Below are 9761 nucleotides of genomic sequence, written 5' to 3'. Positions count from 1 at the left end.
TAGTTTTCTTGTGGATTCTTTGGGGTTTTCTGTGTATAAGATAATATCATCTGCAAATAGAGATAATTTTACTTCTTCCTTACCAGTTCAGATGCCCTTTATTTTTCTAGCCTGATTGCTCTGGCTAGGCCCTTCAACACAATATTGAATAAGTGTAGTGATAAAGGGCACCCTTGTCTGGTTCCCATTCTCAAGGGGAATGCTTTCAGACTATCTCCATTTAGGATAATGTTGTCTGTTGGCTTTGTATAAATGTTCTTCATTATGTTGAGGAATTTCCCTTCTATTCCTATTTTGTTGAGAGTTTTTATCATGAATGAATGTTGGACTTTGTCAAATGCCTTTTCTGCATCAATTGATAATATCATGTGGTTCTTGTCTTTTGTTTTATTTATGTGATGGATTACAATGATTGTTTTTCTAATGTTGAACCATCCCTGCATACCTGGTATGAATCCCACTTGGTCATGGTGAATTATTTTTTTGATATGTTGTTGAATTCTATTGGCTAGAATTTTGTTGAGGATTTTTGCATCTATGTTCATGAAGGATATCGGTCTGTAATTGTCTTTTTTTGTGGCGTCTTTGCCTGGTTTTGGTATCAGGGTTATGCTGGCTTCATGGAATGAGTTTGGGAGTATGCAGCCTTTTTCTATGCCCTGAAATACATTTAGTAGAAGTGGTGTTAACTCTTCTCTGAAAATTTGATAGAATTCTCCAGTGAAACTGTCAGAGCCAGGGCATTTTTTGTTGGGAGTTTTTAAATTACCTTTTCAATCTCTTGTTTTGCTATAGAGTTATTTAGTTGTTCTACCTCTATTTGTGTTAGTTTAGGTAGGTAGTGTGTTTCTATAAATTTGTCAGTTTCCTCTAGGTTTTCAAATTTGTTAGAGTACAGTTTTTCATAGTATTGTGTTATGATCCTTTTAATTTTAGTTGGGTCTTTTGTGGTATCCCCCATCTCATTTCTTATTTGGGTTATTTGCTTCCTCTTCTGTTTTTATTTTGTCAGTTTGTCCAATGGGTTATCAATTTTTTTGATCTTTTCACAGAAGCAGCTTTTGGTCTTGTCAACTCTTCCAGTTGTTTCTCTGTTTTCTATTTCATTTAATTCTGCTCTAATTTTTATTATTTCCTTTCTTCCGATGCCCAAGGTCTTCTTTTGCTGCTCTCTTTCTATTTGTTTGAGTTGTAGGGTTAATGTTTTGATTTTGGCCCTTTCTTCTTTTTGTATGTGTGCATTTATTGCTATAAATTGACCTCTGAGCACAGCTTCTGCTGTGTCCCAAGGTTCTGGTAGGATGTTTTTTCACTCTCATTTGAGTCTGTGGATTTCTTTATTCCATCCTTAATTTGTTCTGTAACCCGGTAGTTTTGTAGCAGTGTTGTTCAGTTTTCATGTGTTTGATTTTTTTTCCTTGCTTTTTCTCTTATTGATTTCTACTTTTATGGCTTTATGGTCAGAAAAGATGCTTTGCAATATTTCTATGTTTTGGATTCTGTTAAGGCTTGCTTTATGGCCTAATATGTGCTCTATTCTGGAGAATGTTGCAGGTGCATTGGATGAGAAAGTACGCTTGGCTGCTTTTGGGTGGAGTATTCTGTATATGTCTCTGAGATCAGTTTGGCATTTTGATCTGTGTCTTTATTGAGCTTCTTTCTGGATGTTCTGTCCTTCACTGAAAGTGGTGTGTTGAAGTCTCCTACCATTATTGTGGAACTGTCTGTCTTTCTTTTCAATGCTGTTAGAGTTTGTTTTATGTATTTTGCAGTCCTGTCATCAGGCCCATAAATATTTATTATGGTTATGTCCTCCAGGTGTATTGACCATTTAATCATTATGTAGTGGCCTTCCTTATCCTTTATGGTGGATTTTACTTTAAAGTCTATTTTGTCAGAGATTAATATTGCCACTTCTGCTCTTTTTTGATTGTTATTTACTTGATATATTTTTTCGATCTTCTGAGTTTTAGTTTGTGTCTTTAAGTCTAAGGCGTGTCTCTTGTAGGCAGCGTATAGACGGATTTTTTTTTTATCCATTCTGCCACTCTCTGTTTCTTTATTGATGCATTCAGTCCATTTACATTCTGCCTAATTATTGATAGGTATAAGTTTAGTGCTGTCATTTTGATGTGTTTTTTGTGTGTGTTGTTGACAGTTTCTTTGTTCCACTCAGTTTTCTGTGATGAGTCGTTTTTCTGTATGTATTTTCTTTTCATCTTTTTCATTGTTGTTGATTTTGTATTTGCTGAGTCTTTGTGTTTTTCTTGTTTTTTATTTTGTTGTGTAGGGTTGTTAGTTTCCTTTGTGGTTACCTTAATATTTACTCCCATTTTTCTAAGTTTAAACCTCTCTTCTATTTCTTTTTATCGCCTTGACTTCCTCTCCATATGAAAGATCTATGACTACATTTTTAGTCCCTCTTTTTTGTTGTAATGTTGTCATCTTTTATATATTGACATCTCTGTTTCCCTATTTTCAGTGTCTTAACTTTGATTTATTTTTGTGACTTCCCTATCTGGGTTGATATCTGGTTCCTCTGTCCTTTGTTTTAGGCTTGGATTGTTCTCTGATGTTATTGATTTTCTAACCAGAGGACTCCCTTTAGTATTTCTTGTAATTTTGGGTTGCTTTTTACAAATTCCCTAAACTTCTGTTTATCTGGAAATGCCCTAATTTTGCCATCATATTTGAGAGACAGTTTTGCTGGATATGGAATTCTCGGTTGGCAATGTTTTTCCTTCAAGGCGTTATATATGTCATCCCATTGCCTTCTTGCCTGCATGGTTTCTGCTGAGTAGCCTGAGCTTCATCTTATTCACTCTCCTTTCCAGACAACTTTTCATTTATCCCTAGCTGCTCTTAAATTCTCTCTTTATCTTTGGTTTTGGCAAATTTGATTATAATATGTCTTGGTGACATTTTTGGGGATCTCCCTTGTGTCGGGTTCGATGAGCATCCTGGATAGATATCTTCTCATCTTTCACGATATCAGGGAAGTTTTCTGTCAACAAATCTTCCACAGTTCTTTCTGTATTTTCTGTTATCCCCCTCGTTCTGGTACTCCAATTACCCATAGGTTATTTCTCTTGGTAGAGTCCTACATAATTTGTAGGGTTTCTTCATTTAAAAAAAAAATTTTTTTTGTCTGATTTTTCCTCAAATAAGTTGGTGTCAAGTGCTTTATCTTCAGTCTCACTAATTCGGACTTCCATTGCCTCTGTGCTGCTCCTGTGACTTTTCTATTGAGTTGTCTAATTCTGAAATTTTATTGTTAATCTTTTGAATTTCTGATTGCTGTCTCTCTGTGTATTCTTGCAGCCTGTTAAATTTGTCATTGTGCTCTTCTATTATCTTAAGTTCCTCTATTCTTTGTCTGTGTGTTCCTTGGCTTGATCTGTGTTTTGCATGAACTCTTTCCTGATCTCCTGAAGAGTTCTGTATATTAATCTTCTGTATTCTACCTCCAGTAATTCTAAGAAGTTCTCTTGAAGATTTCTTGATTTTTGTTTTGGGAGCTTGCTGAAGCCATCATGGTGTGCCTTTTTATGTGATTTGATATTGACTATTGTCTCTGAGCCATCAATAAATTATTATACTTATTTGTGTTTGCTTACTGTGTCCTAGCTTTTTGTTTTGTTTTGTTTTGATATGCCCAAATAGGCTGCTCATGTGAGCTAGTTTAATTACTGGTGTCTTTGAAGTGCTAACATCTTGTCACCAGGTGCTTAGGTCTGTTATTAGGAATGTGAGCCCAGGAGTCCATTTACTTTTCTTGTATGGATTCAGCTCAGGTGTCCAGGTAGTCAGTCACTAAGTGTGTGGTGCAGGCTCTTGCCTACAGTCCTAGACGGGCTAGGGAGATTGGAGTAGGTACAGGTATCTGGCTGCAGTAGGGGTTCATGCACTGAGCAAGGCAGGGGACTGATGACTGCCCCTGAGTGTCTGGGAGGAAAGTATGTCCCTGTTCCCTAGAGTGCATAGATGAGTGAGTTTTGCAGCTGGACTATGAGTACCCAATTCTGTTGGCTGTAAGGACTGGCAGGCACCACTTATTCTTGGATCCCTGTCACAGGTGGCTAGGTGGCATGGGTGGAGCTATCAGTCCTCAGGCCCCTGATGTGGGTAGGTGAGGACCTTGCTTAATCGGCAGAGTGATGTCAAATGTCACGAACCTGCCACTCCACCATATAGCTGATACAGTTGAAGTTAGGCTTCAGTTATATATGCTGTTGTACTGTGCTAATGAGGGCTATGCTGTTGAAATGGGCCCACACGGGTCTATGCATGGGTGAAATGCATTCAAAGTCTGTGGACCCCTTATACCTGTGCCTAGGCAAAGGATCTGTTTCTGCCCAGAGTTTCCAGTTTAGGGGAGCTGGCAGATTATTTTTTCCTGTTTGTTAATTTCTCCCTTTCCTAGGCTGGGAGACTGGTTCAGGGTTTGTGATGGTCCTACTTCTGGGCCAGGAGACATGGCAATTTCTGAAGCTGGCCTAGGACCTACCTAGTGCAGAGTGGGGAGGGGACAGGTAAATCGGAGAGAGGTTTTTCCCAAATGGGTTGTTTTTTGATCCATGTGATAGGTTAGATGCATGTGCTTATCTTTTGCCGATCGAGGGATGATTTTCACTAGTTATGGAGGCTTGAGTAATCTCTCCACCATCTGGTCTCTCCTGATGTGGAAAACACGTCCCGAACGCCACTGCCTGCTTCACCACACATGATCCAGCCAATCCGGCCTTCAGGGTGCTGGTTCCCGCAGGTTAGGTCTGGCAACTCCTCACTGCTTCTGAACCATCTCTCCCTCCCCCTGCCGCTCAGTCCAATTCTTCAACTTTACCTTTGATGCTCATGGCTCCTAGATTGTCATATGTAATCGATTCCCTTGTTTTTTGGGTGTTTGTTGTAAGAGGTACCACAGGGAGCGCCTGACTACTCCACCATCTTGGCCCCACCTCCCACACTTTTCTTAATGTATTGCTTGCAATAGCATAAAACTGTATTCTTTTCTATTTTTAAAATAGTCTGATATCTGTGTTTTCATAGGTGAGTTTAATTAATTTACCTTTTTATTAGTACAGAAATATATGGAGATTATTTCCTCAATATTATTTTGTGTTTTCTATTTATAATCTTATCCGTTATGTGTTTATTTTTCCATTTTTTTCTGGACTAACTTGTTGAAATATTCTATTTCTCATCCCTCTTCACATCTCACTTTTTACACCTCTGCTGGGTTGAAAACTATGAATTATATTTATTTAATTTGTTAACTTTAGTATTAATTACTGAATTCCATACATCGGTACCTAAGGATGTATACCAGACACATTTGAGTAACTATGGTGGAGGAAGGGTGTAGGAGTTGGATTTGGAGATGAAAAGAAAAACAGCAACAATGTAAAATAAATAGGAGAGGAGCATGGTCCAGAGAGATGGTTATGGACAGTAGCAACCTGTTCAGTATGATTAACTCCCCTCTAGATTCCTGAGAGTGGGCAGTGATGCTTCAGTGGTAGTATTCTTGACTTTCATGTGGGTGTTTGACTCCCAGCCAGTGCACATCAAACATAGCCACCATCCCTCTATCATTAGAGGTTTGCTTGTTGCTATGATGCTGAATAGGTTTCAACAGAGCTTCCAGACTAAGGCTAAGAAGAAGGACCTGGTGGTCTGCTACCAAAATTGAATGAGAACCCTATAGATCACAACAGATGTTCCATGAGTTGGTGGCTAACTAGACGGCAACTGACAACATGCTTTTGAGGTACACAAAGTAAAGTTGTTTGGAAGTTTCCCCTTCCTAAATACGCATATTTTAACAATTTTAATTAAATTTAAAGTAAAAGCAGAGATTTATTGAGGGTAATACAATTCGCAAATTGGGGAAACACAGGGCGGAGATGAATCTACTAAGTGCTCTCTTCCTTCCAAAGGAGAGGTGAGTCTTTTATATGGTAAGATGTGGAGGGTAAACTCATGATAGCATATGCCTGATAATAAAATGAGAAGGAATAGGGAGAGACCATACATCATAATCTTCTCTTATCACCAGCAAACAAGGGAGAGGCAGTGAGAGACCACCAACATCATAATCAACAAACCCTTCCTGGTACAGCCACATTCTCATTCCTACCCTTATTTGCTAAGAGCAGTTAAAGTTTAGGGAAGTCTCGGGCTACAGTATCAGAAATGTAGAGGCAGAGGCTTTGGTCAAGCTAAAGTCAGATTCAAAATGGAGTGTAGTTAACACTACGAAGTTCAATTCAAACCAGGGTTAGCTATCCTGTTCCTGTCAGATGCCTCAATTTGTAGTGTTCCTATGCCTTCCCCCCTTATGATCACAAATCTCTGTAGAGGTTCTTTGATCATTACAGTAAGAGTATGTTCTGCATAGACTTCTCATTGGAAATGTTTGGATTACTGCTCATTGAGCTTTTAAGACCCCAAACACTGCTCATCTTTACAAGTGGCAGCCGGGCACCATCCAGTTAAGTGGATTTCTTCACTATGCCATAGCTTAGACACTCTGCTTCTGTGATCTGTTGAGCGTTCATGTGGCAAAAGCCCACATTAAGAGGAACAATTTGGAAAGGACTAGGAGAAATAGCCTATGGCATAAAATCAATCTCATCTAAATATTTAGTTTCTGAAAAATACTTAATTCTTTGCAGAGCAAGAGAGTTTCCACAAATATCAGTCATAAAAAACTAAAAGCTACCAAAAAATAAATCTAAATTTGTAGAATAAGACTATTTCAACTGTAATAAGTATTAAATAAGGTAGAAAGAATTTACCAAGTAGTAAGGCCAACTTTGTGAAGAGCAGCTAACAACATAAGAATAGCTATATGATAAAGCAAAGTCCAAAAATTTCAACAGCTTGCATGGGATCTTGTTCCATGTTCTTGGGATTAGCTGTTCTGAGGTCATCTGCTTCTGGCCACTGGGGCATTTTAGCCTTAATTTTAAATCTCCAAATGACTGGCAATTCCAAACAAGTGCTTTAACTCTTTTAAGCTGTGTCATGGATTGAATTATGTCCCCCAAAAATGTGTGTGTCAATTTGACTGGGTCATGATTCCCAGTATTGTGTGGTTGTCCTCCATTTTGTGATTGTAGTTTTATGTTAAAGAGGATTAGGGTGAGATTGTAACACCCTTACTAAGGTCACATCCCTGATCCAATGTAAAGGGAATTTCTCTGGGGTGTGGCCTGCACTACTCTTTATCTTACAAGATATAAAAGGAAAGGGAAGCAAGCAGAGGGCGGGAACTCATACCACCAAGAAAGCAGTGCCGGGAGCAGAGCATGTCCTTTGGACCTGTGGTCCCTGTGCAGAGAACCTCCTAGTTTGGGGGATCATTGATGAGAAGGCTGACAGAGAAATCCTTTCCCTGAAGCTGACACGCTGATTTTGGACTTTTAGCCTACTTTACTGTGAAGAAATAAACTTCTCTCTGTTAAAGCCATCCACTTGTGGTATTTCTGTTATAGCAGCACTAGAAAATTAAGACCAGCTGTGACAAATGTGTCTAAGGCTTAATATCTTCCAGCTTGGCTGCACGTGGATTGGTGAGGAGGGCAAGGTTCAGTGCCTTCCAGCGGGGTTCTAATGAATCCTTTAACTGGTGTTTCTTCCAATATCGGGTGTAGAATGTTTATTTTCCATTCATCAAATGCCTCCCTTACCTGTGAAAAATATCCTTTAGAATATTGGATTAAGCATTGACAGTACTTATTGGTACAGTAGTAAAGATGTTGAGGGCCATCTGATTTTGGAGAAATACTTTTATCATCATGGTCATTTCAGTATTCATTTAATAATTTAAACCACTCTGCTAATTTCAGTCCTGTGTAGTTAATTTTGGTTCCATGCAATTCTGGATCAGCATCAGTCTGAAAACCCCATTAGCTTCTACATAAGAGTTCTGGAAAACTTGATGTAGTCCAGTGGTAATTAGTGAAGTAAAACTCATCTGCAGATGATAAACTTAGAAATGGCTATGGTTAACTTTTAACTCATAAAGGTGAAAAATCTGATAAGGATTAAATATAAAGGTAATGCAATTGCAAATCACATAAAATATTTTAGACAAAAATATTTCTAAACACAATGATTAACCTTATTTTCAGATATAACACATAATGATGTTGAGACATAGTACGATATAGTCAGGATGTATCAAAAATATAAAGGATGTGAATTCCTCAATTTTCTCCAAGTTGTTATGAGTTTATCATAGGTCTCTGAGAGGCCGAACCCTTACCTTCGAGACAGATTACACAAAGAATAAATTAACTCTTCAACACAGTAATCAAAGAAAAATTTCTGTTTTTACAGTGGGAAACTCAATTATTTACTTTGGATGTTATTTGATACTAAAAATTATTTAAAATACCCCAAATTAACCCATCAAGCTTTAGTCAGACAGTAAAACTTTGAACATATTAAATAAATTCCCTTTTAATGAACCTTTTAAACATTGTCTTTGTTGCATATCTCTTATTGTATAACCCTTTTAAGTGGCAAATATGAACACGCTCATTAGTAGACCCAAATATACATATGTATACATACGTACATATGTATACACTCACATACACACACATATATATATATCTCCTTTCTCTGTGACATAAAAGTCAAAATGAATATTAATTTAATATCCCAAAGTTCTTATAACTTATTTTAAGCCTGTATGTCATAAAACATAATTGCCATTGAAATAAAGTTTTGTTTTCATTCAAACTTTTATTACTCAGTCTAACTTCAGCCCTTTAAGATTGTATCAACTGGTTTTGGAAATCACAAAGTCTCTGCTTTACTCAGTCAATTCACTGATACGGATATAACCTTAAATCTCTGGCTAGTGGCGGAAGCATTTCCCCAGTCCATTCCAGGTATGTTTCATTGTGATTTATATCTTTTGACTTCTTAGAATTCCTCAATAGAGAGAGTTTATTCACAGTTTTTTTTTATGATGTGGAGCCACTCAATTTCTGATAACTATAGTAAGACAACACTTTTCTTATTTTCTTTTGTCTTAAAATGTCTTTATCTAACTGGGAGAAGTCCCTCAAAAGCTTCCCTACAGCTGCATGGCCTCAGAGGCTGGGATCAAGAAGGACTGATACTGCCTCACTCTCCCTATCTTGTGACTCATAGTCAAAGACAAGGGTTAGTCAACCCAATTCATTTACATATGTTTAAGTTTGCCTAGGTATTTTGAAAGACGAAAGATAACCAAATTCTTTCCCTTTTACTGTTCTCTTGATAAACAGTTTTGCCTTCTCTTTATCACAACTTTTTATCTACCCAGTAAACACCAAAGCTCTTTAGAAGTTTTGTAAATGAACCGACCAATTCTTTTTTTATGTTCTAGGCTTGTCTATGCCTCCCTTTTCCTTAAATAAAACACATTTCATATAATGTATAGCCTGAGTTACTTAAAAAGGCTTTGCTTTCAAGATTGACATACTACAGAACATAAAAATCTTTGTCAGTATGAATTCACTTTCATTAATTCCTGGAATATTCACACTGTTAAAGTTACATAAGCACTTACTTATCATTAAACCAATTCTGATTTAATAATACCATCCAGAGGTAGGAAATTATTAAATCTTCATGACCCTATTTCTTGCATGCTAGATAGGATCCTTTAGAGAAGTAATTTAGAATAATTTTTATCTTCTTGAGGCCTCATTATACCAATCAAAATAAAAAATCCATCCTTTTTTCCCATGCACTTTTCT

Source organism: Trichechus manatus, unplaced genomic scaffold, assembly GCF_000243295.1.
Source record: "Trichechus manatus latirostris isolate Lorelei unplaced genomic scaffold, TriManLat1.0 scaffold00005, whole genome shotgun sequence".
NCBI lineage: Eukaryota > Metazoa > Chordata > Mammalia > Sirenia > Trichechidae > Trichechus > Trichechus manatus.
This window is presented reverse-complemented; position numbering follows the sequence as displayed.